The sequence below is a fragment of the Colias eurytheme genome, chromosome 24 (assembly GCF_061535395.1).
Source record: "Colias eurytheme isolate Ceu_HAF_F1 chromosome 24, ilColEury1 Martin Lab GWU primary, whole genome shotgun sequence".
Taxonomy (NCBI): domain Eukaryota; kingdom Metazoa; phylum Arthropoda; class Insecta; order Lepidoptera; family Pieridae; genus Colias; species Colias eurytheme.
In genome coordinates, this window is record NC_143003.1 from 3,201,083 (window position 1) to 3,220,301 (window position 19,219).

General features: G+C 31.2%; 1 protein-coding gene across 2 annotated transcripts in view; it reads left to right on the top strand.

The window, feature by feature from the left end:
• The first annotated feature begins 4,293 nt into the window (after window positions 1-4,293).
• pan (transcription factor pangolin) overlaps window positions 4,294-19,219 on the top strand; it is a 139,989-nt gene continuing 125,063 nt past the window's right edge. The window contains exon 1 of one of the 2 annotated variants that reach the window (XM_090115909.1): window positions 4,294-4,549. The gene's annotated coding sequence lies outside the window, so the exon portion shown is untranslated. The remainder of the gene's footprint in view (window positions 4,550-19,219) is intronic. The other variant, XM_090115908.1, reaches the window with a different exon arrangement.

Below are 19,219 nucleotides of genomic sequence, written 5' to 3' on the forward strand. Positions count from 1 at the left end.
TTAAAATTTAAATTATAAGTTTAAGTTATGAATTCGAAAAGTGTATTAACACTTGACTGACTACAAGTTAGTGACTTTATCAGTAAGTCCTGAAACTGGATCAAAATATAATTCCTTTTCACGCATGACTTAGGTAGGTACCTACCTTATTTTTAACAAAATATATAATTATAGAATACTAGAGGTCCGCCCCGGCTTCGCCCGTGGTACGTACATATTTCGCAATAAAAGGTAGCCTATGTCCTTTCTCGGGTATCAAAATATCTCCATACCAAATTTCATGCATATTGGTTCTTGAGTAACAGACAGACAGACAGAGTTACTTTCGCATTTATATTATTATGGTTAGGGAGCCAGGTGCAAATTTGGTTAACTATTTCCTCTCAAGAGATAATTCGTCAGACGCATGAGAGTATAGTATTATAAAGCCTCGTGAACGTCAGCTGGCGCTCGGTTGGGGGGGTGAGCGGTTGTAGCCTCCCACGCACATAGGAAAAAAAATACATTCATTCATTCATTTCCTCTCAGCTAAAAATTTGTCAAATTGTAGCTAACCCAATATCTCAACGAAAAAAAATAGTCAGCTGGTTACAACATGGTGTATTATACGTCAGCTGGTGTCTCGAACATGAAAGTTAAATTTAAAGAAAAATTTATTTTCCGTTATTTCCTCTGAAACAAAAATTTACCTGATGATAGCTTATATGTAACTGTGGATAAATATATATGTCGGCTGGCTGTATCTTGGTGGAAAAACCGTCAGCTGATACGGGAGGCTACAACCGCTCTTCCCCCCAACCGAGCTCCAGCTGACGTTCACGAGGCTTCATAATAGGTACTATACTTTGATGCATTTTACTAATTACCGCTTGAGAGGAACTTGGTCATAAAATCTGCTGCTGGCTCCCGGACCATTAGTATGGATAAGTAGAAAAGGCATATTCCACATTTTTAAATCAAATAAAAAGAATATAAGCTATAGATACCTACATAATATACCTACCTATAAACTCACTTCATTCATAAATCACTCAAACTCAAACTCATAACTTTTTATCCCCGTTAACCTTTTCAAGGCCTTTTGTCTTTTGAAATAACTTCTAAATGTTGTTACCATGGTTTATTTCTGATACTTAGGTATATAAAATCCGAAAATAGCTTAGAAATAAATAAAAGGAAAATCAGTGAAGAAAAAACTGAAAATCTGCTTGTTGTAGAACAAAAAAAATATGACATGTGACAAATGCCAACTCGCACTTGGCCAGCGTGGTGTATTACGGCCCAACCTGTCTTCCTGCAGTGTAAATATGATTTACACTCAATTTTAACTTCATTGTTAATGTTGTATATACCTATAGCATATAGTATCCAGTATGTATATAATCTTTATATTTATTACTTTTATATGCATTATTAATAAGAATAAAAAGATAATAGTTTGCGCAGTGGTTAACAAGGAGAAAAAAAATTGAGACAAAAAGGTTCTGAAAAAGTTGTAACGCAACCCCGCCAGACTTTGATGCTTCGAATCGTAGTATCGTAAAATACCTATGTGTTAAAACTTAAAATGATTAAATCTGTACTAACTGTACTGTGGAAAATTAATAGGAATTAATTATTATAAATACTTTTTATCATTTCGAACGGAATCTAGATGATCAAAGGGTAATTTATAACGCAACTTAAAGTGTAACGTGACAGTATTCAAACTTAAAAGTTTCATAATCCATACTAATATTATAAATTATGCGAAAGTAACTCTGTCTGTCTGTCTGTTACTCAATCACGCCTAAACTACTGAACCAATTTGCATGAAATTTGGTATAGAGATATTTTGATACCCGAGACAGGACATAGGCTACTTTTTACCCCGGGACATAGGATAGGTTTTATCCCGGAAATCCCAACGGGAACTATGCGGGTTTTCTTTGACTGCGCGGGCGAAGCCGGGGGCGGAAAGCTAGTTGTATATAAAGTCAACATTAAGGATCTCTATTCTCTATTCAAGAAATTGCACTCTGTATTCTGTTTACTCTGTATTAAGTAGGTAGGTAACTCTTTAACAGCCATAAACAAACAAATTTTGCACTAATGCATGCATAAAAATATAACTGCACTAATATGATGTTAATAATTACATTTTATTCAATTAATATTGATAATTGTAATTTGTAATAGCATTTGTTACATTCAATTACACGATTAAAATTATCGATGCCTAAAGCAGTGTTGCCATATATACAGATTTATCTGTATCTATACAGATTTTAAGACCACTATACAGATTACAGATTTGGCTTTACTTTTATACAGATTTTAGGTAAAGGACACTAACTATGATAAAATAATAATTGATAAGCAAAGTAAATTTTATACATTTGTTTTTTTTTGGATAAGGACACTACTATGATAAAATAATCCATTATCTAAGTATATTATTTTTATACAGTTGTTTAAATCCGGCAACATTCATGGCGTACATCGGGGATTTCCCTCGGAACAAACAAACAATAATTGTATATTCTTCTGGGGATTTCCCGAAACATGTATTTTGTTAACGAATGAATGTATTTGTTTCTTTTTAATGTTTGCAAATCAATCATTCGTTCATTACGATGATTACGAGTCGACTACGTTTTCTGATTACATGAAAGGATTTTTTCATCTATTAATTTAATTAAAACAAAAACCAGGAACCATTTAGGCACCGAAACGATGGAGGGGCTAATTTTGACAAAACAATTATTGAATAACGAGCCATGTTTTAAGCTCAATGTTCACAAGAAATTGATTAATAAAATGAATAAAAGTATGTATTTTTTTAATCAATAAAGTTTTAAGTACAATCCAATGTTTTCTTTAACAAACATACCATTCAGATTTTAAACAGCTTACGGTTTGATTTCATACAGATTTTATACAGATTTTTAGACTACTATATCCAGATTTATCGATTTGGCATGTGGCAACACTGGCCTAAAGGAAAACAAAACAGAACATTCAGTAGGTATTTAGCTTGTATTTAGTACATATTTCTCAGAATAACAGTCGCTCTAAATTTAAACGTAACTTATTTAACCGTGAAATACGTTAAAACACGATTTTATAATCTTGTTTATCCAAATAAACAGTCGTTAGGTGTGTAAACAATACTAAAAAACATTTAAAACATTCGCTGTCGAGAGCTTGTCATCTGATCCCTCATTATATCGCATTTCACTAGTGAATCGTTTCTGATTAACTACCAACATTTAAGCCATTCACCGTTCATTCATTGTATTCGTAATCAGAGCGGCACAATGCTACCAAAATTACAAACTAAATACGTTAGCCACACGTTAGCTCCTATAATTTTATAACGCCCAAGGCGAAGGCGTCGAAAGTCGAAACTCGAAAAAATCCTTCCGCAAAGAATTTAGGAGTGTCCGCTGAGACTGAATCCGACTTGCTCGTTATAAATTTCGTGTAAGATAACAATATGTGCGTGTGGGTGTGTGGTACAGCGCTGACGAGTATAGTTACAGCACGCAATAACGCTAACAAGGGAGCGAGCGGGACGCGCGCATGATTGTAGAGCGCCATCCCGCTCTAGCCTCTAGCAACATGGCGCGCTGACTCGCGCGCAGGCTCGAATCGTATCGCCTGCCCACTCAAGGTTCGCTGACTGCCGTTCTTTTGTTTTTAATGTTGCCATACCAAGAATTTTATACCTGAGCCGGGGAAGTTTGATGGGTATTGAACCGTTATCAATATTTTCGCTTACATCTGTGCTAGACGTAAGACATAATTGATATTTATAATTTTAAAGATTTTAACGAAATTACTATGTTTTATCCTAATATTCCAATTTTAATGAACCAGATTAAATGTTATTTGAAAAAGGAAAATGAATGATGTTCTATGAATAAGATCTGAAGAAGAAGAATATAATATGTACATCATTAAATTGTGAATTGTGATAGTTTGAATTGTTTAATTACATGTCACTGCTCACTTCAACCTGTTTAGTTATTCGACGACTTATTTATGAAATTATCGGGAAAAATATGTTTCTTCGTTTTTTAAATTTGTTATTTATCAAAGAAAACAATGTTTATAAAATAAATAAAGCGTCACACAAAGAGTGGTAATTCGGATTCATTAAGCAGCATCCCTGAACCGCAGACGAAAACAGCGTCAAGCCGAGGACCTGCTCAAACCGAACGTCTGCATACCGATCGTTGGTTTTTTATATGCGCACGTCGGTGCACGGCCCGCGGCGTAGTGTGCGTGCCCTTATCTTGTGTGAGTGCCAGTTCGCTCTCGCGCGCGACGCAGCATTGTTGTTTGCAGTAGAGTCGCAGAGCCCGACCGGTCGTGGTTTGTTTCACGCTCGACCAAAACTACCGGCGATAAACAAAATAATGAGTGTACATTACGTGCATCGCGAGTGCAAGCGACAACAGTGTGTGATAACAAGAATGTAACGTGCGTGTTGTGTTAAACGGAGTGCGTTTTTGAACGTGTTTTTTGGTGTTCGGCGCGTGAACGCCATGACCGTCGTGTTTAGGTATGTGTCCGATTAATTATGGCCCATCAGCGAGGGGTCGGTGGCCCACGATTTGATGCTATTTGAATTATTCTCTCGTAATTACTGTCGCATCGGGCGTGTGGCCGAAAGAATGTTTCCATACGCAAGTTTTATGTGTATTTGGCGCCTTCGCTTCTCGTTATCGGACTTGTAGAAGTGTGTCGTGTAATTTATAATGTAATTAAATACTTTATCGCCTCCGGTGAAGCGTTGTGAGCGCGTGAAGCGTGAACTTTGCATCCATTTGCTTTACTTGCATGTTAGTTCAACCTGATACTTTCGAACGATAATAATGTGATTTAAGCATTTTAGTCAGCGTTTAATTTATAACCTTAACATAAGACTAGGCGAGCTTAAACTTACCACTTAAAGATGAAACAAAGAAGCAATAACAAATCTGGAGAAGTTTATTGTTTGCGTGTTCGAAATAGAATTTTATGGTTGTAGTAAAACAATTGAATTTTATAAATAGTTCTTTGAAGTGTCTTGTTAGCGGAAATGATGTGAAACGCATTCTGTAACGCAAGTAAATAGCATATTTTTCTTTATGTACATTATATTATATGAAGGTTTAAAAAAGCGGGAATAATGTGGATATGAATTAAATGTTGAATAGTTAATGAAATTTACTTTAAAATCGTAATTTTAAAGTTTATCGTCCACGTGTCGCTTGCCGTCGGCACGATTTCCACTGCACCAATCTTACCGGCTAAGCATTAAAATGATGAATGTAATACCTATTATTTTAGCTTATTAATCTTTAATAATATTATCAGCATATTATTAAATTTAATAACTTATAGCAACGCGATTTAATCATTAGAAAGATAGGTAGGTACCTAGTATACCTTGAATCCACGTTGACGGAACATACATAACATCCCTAATAAAAAAATAAGTAAAAACCACTTGTTTAAAATCAAACATTTATTAATTATAAAACAGTTACATTATACATACCTGTATAAATATACCTAAACTGCACATTATAACTAGTTAGGCATTTGTAATCTTAAATCTATAGGTATTTAGTGGTCTTTAAAACATGCCATTTATTTTATCAAACATACCTATTTAAAAACAGAGGTTATGATAAAACAAGTAAATTATTAACAATATTCAAAATATGTAATCTTACTCATTCCATCTTTAGTTAACAAAATGTTTTTGATAAGTATAAATTGATTTAATCACAAAACACTATTAATCTATTAGATTTGTGTAAATATACCTGAATATATAAATATTGTATGTTAACTTTTGCTGACAACAAATAACAAACTGCTAAGCTATGTTAAAATATTTAATAAAATATTGAAATATGATTCAGTAGGTAGGTACAAAGTACATGTTCTAAAAAATTCTATGATATTTATTTACCTAGATTACCTACCTATTTATTATATCGCATATTACATAATATGCAATACCTAGGTATAATAAATGCGTTTCAGTCGACTGTTTCAATTATGATTTGTTATGTGAAAATAAATCGTCTGTCATGATACCTATAAAAATGAACATACGGGCCGAATAGAGAACCTTCTCCTTTTTTTGCAGTCGGTTAAAAAAATAAAAGTTTGAGTGTAATTTAAACAAATACCGAATATCAATTTAGGATGGCCTTTGTAAATACTATTTAACAACAAATAAAAATTCAATTGTTTCAACTTAATACAACACTGAAAAACTGATAATTTACGCATTCATAATATTATTGACAGACCTGACATTTATATCATAAATAAAGGTAGGTAGGTACCTACTACATATATAAAACAACTGTTTTTAAATTTTTTACTTTGTAAATACAAAGTAACTTTAAAATGGAAGCGCGAGTAATCCGAGCTGTTGAATTACATGTACTGTATATTATCAACATAATATATTGATATTGTTACCATAAAGTGTAAAATGATACAAATAAAACCATAAAACTACTAGTACAAAATTCCTTGTTAACGGGTTTTGTTTAACATTAATTAAAATATGTTTGTAACAATAACCAAAGAGCAAACCTTACTTACGTTTATAAAAACAAAATGGCGGTTAATTTGACGTGCAAATTAAAACAAATGAAGTCCATCAAAACATTCCCCAGAACCGTAAAATCGTCTGCATAGTCAATTAAAAATAATCGTTACTATAATTGTTACGTATATGATACGTATTAGGGCAACCCCATCGAAAAAAAACGGAATGTCGTTTAGAAAAATTCAACTGTTCGTACATAAATGGCAACACTAACAATTTCTGCTAAATTGTTAAATGAATAGTAGAATGTCAAGTGGAATTACAATACAAATGACATCTAGAGCTGTCCTGTCGTCCTGTCGATAATTTTAATACCATTAATATTTTTTATTTGCCCCTATAAAATAACAAATGTGTGTCCGCGCACCTGCAGTATAAAAACTTGGGATGTCCTTAACTTACAATTTTATATTTTATCATAAAACTGTAGTGCCCTTGTAAACAATTTATATAGTTCAAAATTGCTGCCTATCTGAAGGCTTTATGATATTTGCGTTAGCCGGCTCCTATCAGAAGGTATGATTGGAGGACTCTTAAAATAATCTAATTTAAACCTGAATCGTTATAACATCAGAAAATCCTTACAAACACAAAGACCACAAAAAGTGGAGATTAACATAAAAATGTTTGAAATGGCGAGAAATCTGTGCCCACACGTTTCTCAGTAAGAACCGGACAGCGTAAAAAGAGCATTATTTATAACGCCTTGATTCTTTGTACGGAAAAAAATATATTTCGAAAATTCTTTTTCCTTTTTATGGCTCGCAGTAAAACGCGACAACAGAGTCGCGAGTTGCCAATTCGAAAATCGTTTCAAAACGAATAGAACGCAATTTAAATATAGAATTTTTGGTTCAACTTTTGAAATAAAGAACACGTTCTAATTTTGAAGCTGTATTTTTTTGTTTCTATGAAGTTGTATAGAGTAATTTGTAGAATGTTTTTTGCGGGTTAAAATGCGCATTTATTCCGATTATAGTTTTTATGACTTTTACGCTTTTTATAGTTAACTGAAAACCAGATATTTATTCGTCAAAATGAAACATCCAGTTCTGAATGTTCTACAATAAAATAAACATAATTGAATGAATAAATTCATGGAAAGTAGAGCATTTGAAGTCAGATGGTTTCTACATCTTAATAGATATAGCTATAATAAAGATATTTTATTGGAAGGTCTTCCGATCTTCCATTGTATTTAAAATAAGGAACTTTTAGAAGCTACCAATTACATTACTTGTTTAAAAGTAACTTATAATAATTGATCATTATGACTACAGACCTGTAATATACATATACCTACTAGGTTTAAATATTGTTTAAGTATTGTATACAAATTATTATTTTCTATTTTGTGACAACCTATTCATTCATTTAAATGTCTTTTAATAGATTGTAAGGGCCTATCAAATTTAGATGCTATTTGTTACATAGATATTTAAATATTCTGACTAAAACCTATGCCCTTTCAAAGGAGAATGGGCATTTTACTATGGAAGTTGGGCCTGAACACTTGAGTTGGACCAATACACATGAGATATTGATTTTATAATAGATCATAACACATACATTACGGGAAAAATATATATAAAAAATAATCAACCGGGTTTTTGTACAGTCACATCAAGTTTTATTACTTTGTGTATAATATTTTTTTCAATTAATAACTGTTGCAAGACGATGACAATATCTTTATGTTACTCCTATTCACTTTCACTTACAAAGACGTACTAATCTGAAGCCCTCTAATAACCAAAATACACTAATATTATGTTTTGTAACAGGTACCTGTACCGTGTTTATTATAATTCAACGTAGTTAGACGTTTTTTATGGTTAAACTCAGTCACTCCAGTGACATTTAGGTTTATATTTACTTCACCCGAATTAAAAACGCCGTTATTGTGCGCAAAATAAATAAAACTTTTTACCTTGACTGTACAAGAACCCGGTCGATTTATTTTTTATTTTATTTTTTTCGTTAGGTATGTGTAATGATCTATCACAAAAACAATATTTCGTGTGTATTGGTCTTAGCCCAAGTTTCAGGCCCAATTTGCCCATTCTCCTTTGTCAAACTATTTTTCAAAAATCGGTTCAACTGTTAACGCTTGAAAAAGCTGCAGACAGACGGACAGTTACTTTATTTATAATATTAGTAGATATTTAAACTGTGTTTTGGTACTTATCGTTGTGCGTTGACCCGAGTGGTATACGCGTGCGGGCGATGTGAACCTGCGCAGGAGTTGGGAATTTTAATATCGTCGTGTTGCGTCTGCGCACATGGCATACGAAATGGCTTTTATTTAAACTATGGTGAATATTTGTAATAGGTTGTTGTAGTAATTGTGTATGGTCATAGGTTTAATAAATAGAAATGAGATGGAAAATTATAACTAAAATTTCTAAATTACGCGTTAATTGTAATTTTTTTTGTTTTTTAATTTTGTAATTTGTAATCAGGTACATACGTTTTATTATCAATACCTAGATTTGATGATGATGCACCTTGTATTTTTTTAGAGACCGGATGTTTATTTTAAAGTAGGTAGGTACTGTATGTTTATAAATTGTCTAGTCTTCTTAGTATAAACTTATTTTGGCTAGCTAGCATTGTTTTAAACGGCTAGGTATAATTCTTTTTGTTTTAGTTAACGGCTAGGCTAGAATATTTTTTATTTTATTAAAGACCAGATATGCCACTCGGTTTTACCTGCAGACTGCAGTGCTCCGCTCTTGTTGGTCTTAGCGTGATGATATATAGCCTTGATAGCCTTCCTTGATAAATGGGCTATCTAACACCGAAATATTTTTTAAAATCGGACCAGTGGTTCCTGAGATTAGCGCGTTCAAACAAACAAACAAACTCTCCAGCTTTATAATATTAATAAGTATGTATTTGTATAGATGAAAACCCCATACTGGATCATAATAAATACGCAAAACCATGGGAATAACTAAATGGTCGGTCACGAATCTCGTTCCCGACTCATGCGTTTTTAGAATTTAAATTGTATCGAGTTGTGATGTTTATGCTTACAGTACATCACTTGTATTCAAATTTGCCTTTTTGTTGCCGACCGTACTTGTTCTGTTTGTTTGTTTGGTGGGGAATGTGGCGTATAAGGGCTGATTTTTCAATCCTTGGTTAGAACTTATTCGTCGAATAATGTTTAAAACTACCATTTTAAAAACGTATTGTAATTGCCCGTGTTTGACAGTTTACATGACATTTTAATATTATCGTGTAATACTTTATTGGACGGATAAGTTAACCAAGCATTGAAATATCGGCCCTAAATTGAATTTCTTAAAATTAATTATTTTTTTTGACAATTGTTACAAAAGATGAGTGTATAATTACCGTTTCTTTTACTTACTATGAAATTAAGATGTGTAAAAATTTAAGAATAGGAAGGTTCATTTTATTTTTATTTCTTCTACGCAGCTGGTTATAAACGAATAATCAATTATTATATCATGTAACTAATTAAATAACACATAGTTTACTATGTATATGTATATACTACCTATACGATTAGCATAAATTTTGGATAAACCTTTGTAATAATTTATTTTGGACACCCTGTAGCTATAAACTTAGGTATTCTCAATTCAGTATGTGTGGGCCTAACCTTGAATAAACACTAAATAATTAGTGTCCGACCGAACTTTCGGTTTCGGTTTCGGTTTCGGCCGAGTTTCGGCCAAAAATCAAGTTTCGGCCGCAGTTTCGGTTTCGGCCAAAATCGGCCGAAACTTTTGCCGAAACCGAAACTTATTTCGCAAGTTCAGTGAACTTAGTTCACACACGCGTTTGACGGACGCTGGTTGGTTGACCCACGCTGGTGGAAACAATTTTTGATTATCTACCTATGTTGAGATTGGAACTGGGTGTAATTAATAATTATTATTTTTATATAAGAGGTACCTTAAAGAGACTGATTATTCTTCTAAGTAACTACAATAACCATCCAAAGTATTAAAGTATTTAAAGTAACAGTAACAATTACTGATTTGATTTAGATGACTGATTTTACTGAGAACTTAATTTGAAAAAATAATAAAAATTAAAATTGTTATTATTAATATTTTAAAAATATTATTTTTTATTTTATACTAGCGGTCCGCCCCGGCTTCGCCCGTGGTACATATTTCACAATAAAAGTAAGCGTATGTTCTTTCTCAGGGTCTAAAGATTATCTGTGCCAAATTTCATCAAAATCGGTCCAGTAGTTTATGCGTGAAAACCATACATACATACATACATACAAACCTTTCCTCTTTATAATATTAGTATAGATTAAATAAATGATTACAACAAATTTAATATACTGTGTTTTCATTTCATACCCTAATTAAGGCAAAATAATAGGTAAAATGCACCAAAGTTCAGTATTTTTAGAAATTTCATACTTGACCACGTGAGTTTCGGTTTCGGTTTCGGTTTCGGCCGAAACTGAAGCCACGGCCGAACATTCGGTTTCGGTTTCGGTTTCGGCCTGGAAACCAGTTTCGGTCGGACACTATAAATAATACTATTCAAATGAATCACTGCTTTATTGCCGTAAAATATCTGATAAAAAATGAAGAAATAAACTTTTATAGAGCCTGCTCCTAAACTCAAATATATCATCTTTATGTGGACTTTTATTTAGTTTTGTTACCGTTAAATTAGACAATTTGTTATATTGCATATTGGATGGTATTCAAATGGTTGGCTTGTTAAAATTTTTACCAAGTTTCATGCATTACCTATAACATTAGGTATGTATACGTATGTATTTAATAGATATAGTATTTATAAAAGTGTATAATGTTGGTCGTAAGTTTAAGAAAGAAAAGTCAAATTTTCTTAATACATAATATGTAGTTTTTTCCGCCTTTTTTAAAGAAGTATTAAAAGGACGTCTTTATAGCACCAATAAACTCAATATTACTTCCAAAATTCTATATTATTAAATAGATACAATACAATGTAAATTAAGCTACTTTCGTAACAAACATAATCGTATTATTAAAAATTATCAGTGGAGAGATGACGTCACGGATTAGATAAATTTAATCACGGATTATAGATTAAAAATCAGTTAACCTTACTATCAACATTGGTGTATTTCATACATTTTAAAATTTCATTTATATTGGTTTTCGATTTATTATATTACCTTTGGAACGATCTGATAAAATTAAAATTGAAAATGTATTTTTTAAATGACTCATAAATGTTCTAGATTGTTTTGATAGTGAAATTAAATATTTTTGTTAATTAATTTCCAGAAGCCTGTTGAATAGAAGTATAATATATATATATATTTTGTAATAAAGGATTCTAAGTTCTAACATAATTAAAGCAAAGTTTAAGCTAAGCTACTGCAATAAAAGAGATTAAAATCCAACTTCACAAACTATTATTTACTAGGAAGGGATTCCTAGTAAATATAGTTTGTGAACCCTTATAATAATTAGAAATATCTAAATAATGAATAAATTTCCACTTGATTTCCTATGAATTTAATAAATTTGAAGATTAACTAAGCGGTTTATCATTTAAAAAGCTCTCGTATAAATAAATACTTAAAATATTCTAAGTAGGTTGATATTATAAAAGTTTCAATTTTCTTAGAAGCATAGAAAACTATCATATTTTCCATATAAATGCCAAAAGAAGTTCACACGGACGAGTTGAACAGGCCGTAACTCTATAAATAACAATCAGCTTTTAATGAGACATTCCTAGAATGGACTCATCCCGAAATGAGAGACAAAAACTGGATTATCCGTACACTTGCAATATCAACTCTATTTACACGAAATAGAGTCTAAAATTGTGTATCGTTAGAAACAGCTGGCGAATCGAGTATGTCATACGACCTTTGTTTTTTTGCTATTGACGAAAGTGAATATATTTTATGCAACATTCGAATTAATCCACGTTATCACTATTAACTCGATTTCACTAACATTGTATGATGTTCATGATAGTTACTAGGCAAAAAGTCGAATTTACATCCTATATAATTCAATTCGATGCTAATGAAATTGGCCGTTTAACTTTACCGACTCAGTAGTATTGGCAAATTTTAAATCGATTGTTATATTAGGTACTCAAAGAAAAATATTACGAAAGTAACTATAATATATTTTAATTGCTTTGTGCTTCTTAGCGATTATTGACCAACTAAATATTTATTCCATTCTTATAGAATTCAATAAACGTTCTTCCTGTAGGTATCTTAACATTTTTTTCTCACAAAAACTTTGAAATCATGCTTTATTTGTAACAAAACTTAAAAATAACCTTTCTAGGTAACCCGGGACGTGTTTCCAACAAATATCCATTTCTTGTTAACTTAACCTAGATCCAGACAAGATCCAGACGCCCCTGAATACTTAAACGTAACTTAAGTTGGACCGGTTGGACACTTAAAACGCGAGGTTAATTTAAACCATTGGTTAAGTTTTTGTTTAGGATAATGATTGGGGTTTAAATTAAGCATTTAAAGCTTTAATTGTGAGAATTAAGAAAGGTAAAAAGCTGTATTGTTATGGAATTTGTATTGTGGCGGGAATTATTTCATTATAATTAAGGATATTCGTCTTTTTAGTTGGCTCATTGGTCCAGGTGGTTTTGTGTTTTATGAACTAATTATTTATGCTATAGTTTTTTTGTTTAACTGTTAAATGAGGGTAGTTCTGAATCGATGATGATCATCCACTACTAATGGGACCAGTCAAACTTTCGTATCGAGTACTTCATGAAGAGAAATACCTAAATATAATTGAAAATATGTCTTTAAGACGATATTATTGCAATTAATTTTCCTTATAATACCTATGAATGTTTCGTGTTAAGATTTCTTTCTACATTTATATCTCTTCGAATTTGCATAGATGAATGTTTGTTTTGAATACACAAAAAATGTTAATCGTTTTATCAAGATTGTGATAAACGAGATTTTTATCAGGGTGTGTCAAATTCTATTTGCGAAGGATAGAATTGGGGATTAACTAAGAAATACGATGTTCTGAGAAAGATTTATGTATTCAGGGATTATAAATCTAAATTATTAGTCATACATTTGTTGTAGGTATTTAGAATTGTGGCATTTCTTGGAATTGATGGCTGATTTTTAATATGACTAGAATTAGAAGGAAAAGATATCAGTTAGAATTTTACTAAGTAAGTTATTATTATTTTGAATATTGAAATTGGTAAAATATGAAATGTCAATAAAAAAATCAAAAGTAGTTATCAGTTTTAAATAACAGTTTTTATAAACTACCTAATACCTAAGCTAATACCCGTAATTTTATTTGTCTAGACTACAGTCTAATATTTTTTTAATAAGGTATTAAAAAAATATTAGACTGTCTGTGTTCAATATTACCTGCATGATCTGTGCCATGATGCAGCGTCTATTGTTATAATACAAAAATAAAATTTTAGACATTTTTGTTATTTCTGAAAAAATAGAACAAAGCCTAAATTGGTATTGGTAAACAATAGATATGCCCTTGGGCCTGGGGTCCGTTAGGTCACGCAGGTAGTGGACGCCATTTTGTTTATCATTGCGACAAACATAAAGATTCATTTTTTGATCATTTTAATATGTTGCCGGTGTTACAATACACAATCAGTAAGACGTTTAATGTATTTATTATGTACCCACTATGTATTGTATGACTATGAAGGTTACATACAAAATACCCAAAAAATATGTTTTGGTGAAAATGTAAGAAACTATTTTATTGTACATATAGTAGTATAGTACTTACTACCTACTAACTAGTATGTAAACTAACTACATAGTTATGTTGACTGTACTTATTAATAACATTCGTAGTGTACCTATATTATTAAACGAATAAAGTATATTTTTTATGTACGTCAATTAAACATATTTAAGATTTAAGTAACTAATTTTTTGCACTGTTTCCACAGCAATAACTTCAGCAGCCATACATTATTTTAAAATGCTCCATATCATTTAGTTTTTATACCTCAAACTATGAATTTAATTGCCGAACACGTGCGTTTTAATCATGTAGCTTACATTGCTCTTTACCTTACTATAATTAGTTGTGCGTGTGATACAAAAACAGCAATGTAAGGCTAGTGGTTTTATCTGATTGCTGTAAATGTGATAATTGTGGAACATGGGTAGTTCTTGTATCACCAATGGGAAAAGGGGCGGTACTTTCGCATCACTTTTTATTTCATAGTACCTAGTGGAAATGTTAGTACACAAATCCATAGTTACTAATATTATTTAGTCAGTCTTTTTATCTGTTTGTTGCGTTTTCACGGCTAAAATATGTATAGCACAATCCAAACATAGGATTTTTTGACAAGTAACCTTAAAGAATTAAATTGGAGATACAATAATTGTATTAATAAGAAAATTTAAAAAATTAAAGATTTATTTATTAAAAAAATCCAATTATTGGTTTTTTTGCGAGTGAAGCCGTGCGGCACAGCTATAGTTTGTTCCTATAATATCTATATTTACATGTACCTGTCAACATTACCTATATCCTTACCTGTCTATATTACCTATATCCTGAAATTAATGACTGAAATAATTTTATCATTATTTTGTACATTTGTTTTCGCGCTTACTCATAATTAAATTTTACTTTAATAACCGGTTTTTAATGTAATTATTTAATTCCATATACGTAATACTATTGTGCTATGTGATACTAATTATTTAAATGATAATTTCAATATGTAAAACATATTCTTTCTTATATGGATGAAGGTAATTCATTGCATGTGTCGATTCATTTGTGTTTGCAAATGAGATGATTATGTTTTAAGTTTTAACTTGTTTTACTATAGTTTTAGAATAATACTAAATATAAATAATGATCATTTAGGTAGGTACGGTCTACTCATAGTTTTTGCAAACATGAATTTAAGTATGAAGGTACAAAGTTAATGCTTATAAAGTTATAAGTACCATCCATGTAAAATATCATATTTTATGTTTTTATTAAATAGACATTGTTTTACGAAATACACAAATGGAGCTAATTTTAAAACGATTAAAATTAAATAATGATGTTTTGGCTTTTTTATTTAATTGGGACATTTAATCGTTATTAGAGTTATGTTATTAGAGCTATTATCACCAACTTTTGTAAACAACGATTAGAAATGTGTTTGGTCTATAATATTAATGTTGCTATAAAATGTATAAATAAGAATTTTCAAATTTTAATGAATAGATAAAATTAAAATAAGGTTTTTATTTGATATTGTTTGTGTGCATAAAGATTAAACACTGGCACAGCATCAAAAAATAAAATATAAAGTCAAACTTATTTTTTTATGAATACATGATATAATTAAATGACTGAGGTTGTGGGTCTCTTATCACGCTAAAATCGCATTATTTTTAGCTTAATCTTTAAATTATAAATGTGCCTGGTTTGACGTAGGTACATACACAGAGAAGTAGGTATGTATGTACGTTATTACGCTTTAATGTTCTATTATAATGTACTTGTAATAAAGGACGGAGAAATAACATTTACCTAAAGATATTTATTGAAAAAAAAAACATAAGTAGGAATTTAGGTAAAAAATGCCATGAAATAGGCAAGGAACCTATAGATAAAGTTGTTTAATAATTAATTTAAAAGGTATCTAATATCTATATAGGTAATACATACCTAAAGCAGGTTTACTTTTAATTAAAAAACGATTTCTCCTTCACAACCTGTAAATCCTGTACAAAATCCATAACAGCAATTATGATTTATTAAACTCACAGATGATAAAGCGATAAATCATAATGAATTATATCGTAACTATTTACCGACTTCTATGTCAACATTACCAAAAAGGGATACTGTTTTTCTCAAACTAATTATACTTACATTGATTCATCTGCCTGTCTGTCTTCATTATCCGGTACAAGTGTAAAACATTAATATATAAATAATACATAAGTTACTTGTTTATCACGTTCCGACGTGACTGTAATATGAAGATGGGAAATTGGGGCTGTACTTATGGTACTTAGTGCTATGGGAATAAGGGCGGGTTTTGTATGGCGTGCGCATGCGCATCTCGGCTTTCTTGCCTACATACAAGATGGTTCCTTAGCAACTGGTGTTGTTTTAGAATACTGCACTTGCTAGTAGAATTTAATGATATTAATTGAAATTATAGGTACCTTTTTTTATAATGAATACCTAGTGGATAAGTCTTTTTTATTGGAAATTTTCTATTGTTCTACGAAATTTGCTTGATAGATTAATTATTTATAATTAGATATTACGTACTATGCAAAACTATCCTTTACTTACAGGTACTTACAGTGAACACTCATGATCGCAAAAATTAACCTGAGTTTATTCTAATAATAGAAAATTCATATTTTGTATGAATATAGGTGCATCGTATTTTGACTGAACACAAAAATGCTCGAATCGAATAGGTTCAAATTTCGTATGCAAATAGATTATTGATAAGATTGCCTAATATGTTTCCTTTTATCTCCATTGCATTATTTCTGCAAATGGTAGCTACCATATGAATTTCGTAAAACCTAAATAAATTTTTGCATCCACAAACTGACAGGAAGTACAGACAAACAGATGTAAATTGTGTGTCTCGCTGTAAAACTTAACGGGACATTAGTGCTTGCACATTACGTGTTTTCAATTTTAGACAAGTCCGCATGTGAAATATTGTACGACCACGTATGACTCCACATTGTGACACAAAATGTTGGGAGATAAACCATTTATTTTATATTATCTAAGAAAATGCATGCTCGTACATAAACTACGTACATATGAATACTGGATCTGTTGAAATGTGAGTTGTGACACTACATTTATTAAAGTAGATACGAGCAAAACCGCCGGCTGAACCTATATAATGAAACTTTTCTATTCACCAGTATCAGTGTTAATCTTTCTGTCCCATAACATCTTAAACAACCCATTAAATGTAACTTGTTCCAACATTGTAAGGTTCTGCAGAACACTCGAAGCACATTACAGAAAATTCAATTATAGAAACGTCGCGAGCAATTGAGATAATTATGCAAAAAGAGTAGACACATGTGGGTAGATGGAGATTATCGTACTATGAGTTCTCACGATATACTCGATGTCACACAAACTGGTATGTTTGTGTGATAGTACTAAATACGATTTTACTGGTGTTCGTATATTTTTGGACTAGAAATAAATGTATGTAATTACTAATTATCCAATATTAGGAATTAAATGTGTTTGTACAATAATGTTGTTTAAATACACACATTATTGATTCTGTAATTGAAAGTTTGTCTTTGAATCTTGAACTAATTTAGGAGAGTCATAATTTTTTTCTCATAATTAATGGAATGTAGCCGAGCATTAATTTAAATAAAACTGTAATTGAAGTAGTAAAAAAAAAACAGTTGAGGAAGCTAAGAATAGAATTACCACGAATCAAAATAATGCTACATTAATGTTTAATTCTTTCCTTAGTTTAGACTTTAGACTATCTGTCGAAGCATGACCACGTGTGACATTTTAGTCTTTAAGTAAAGAAAAATAAATGATAGTAACACTTATCAGTGAACTGTGTACTTTTTAATCATTTGTTTTGTTTTATACGTACATAATTATATTTTGTTCTTTACGTGTTAATTTAAACATGAAAGTGTAAACAAATATGATATAACAAAAAGCATGATAAAAGTCACGCAGTGGAAATGCAGCTTTAGAGTTGTGTAGTCTGTGGTACTTTAGTTCATTTGCATGTAAACAACCGCGCGGGACGGACGCGTCTGCCGCTACAATGTAAAGCGGAGACAAATCTGTTTCTTTGTTACGTTTAGTAGCTATAAAATTGTAAATAGACACAGGTGTAGCGTCTGTTTAAATTAAAGCCTCCTGACAGCCATTGATAATGTAAATTAATGAGCCATATGTATTTAAATTTTATAACGCGGGAATTTCACAGTAGTTAGACGTAATTTACTTTGATGGTTGTGTATATTAATGCGCATGCCCTGTGTTCGCAAATGCCTTAAATATAAATGAATAGCGAAGATGAAATAAGATGTATATTACAATAATTTGGTAGCTCCTTATATACCAAAGGATTCGAACGCACTTATTTCGCATAACCGTAGCTATATAGCATTAACGCTATCTATGGCTTGTTAGGGCATAACCCATCGCAATTTTTTCAGTACGTAATACTCGCAACGAATTCATAACTTTTTTCCTCTTTAGGAACATAGATAGATATATGTCTATATAGACGTTTAAAAGATTTTTTTGTCGGTAATAAAGCATTACTTCATATATTTCTCGTTTGAAACAAGTTGGTTGTTACACACGAGAGAACTGACTAATAGTAATAAGTATAAGAGAAATATTTATACAAGGTATTTATAAAAAAATCACACTTATTCCCATAAAAATAAACGGAGCGTATATTTTTATTGTACAACATGATACTCGACTATTGTTGGTTTAATTAATTCTTATAATTTCTTTAAAAAATGTGAAGGAACTGCGTTACTACTGCGTTGAATTATGAAGATACTAGCTTCCGCCCGCAGCTTCGCCCGCGTGGTGTTTTGATAAAAGGTAGCCT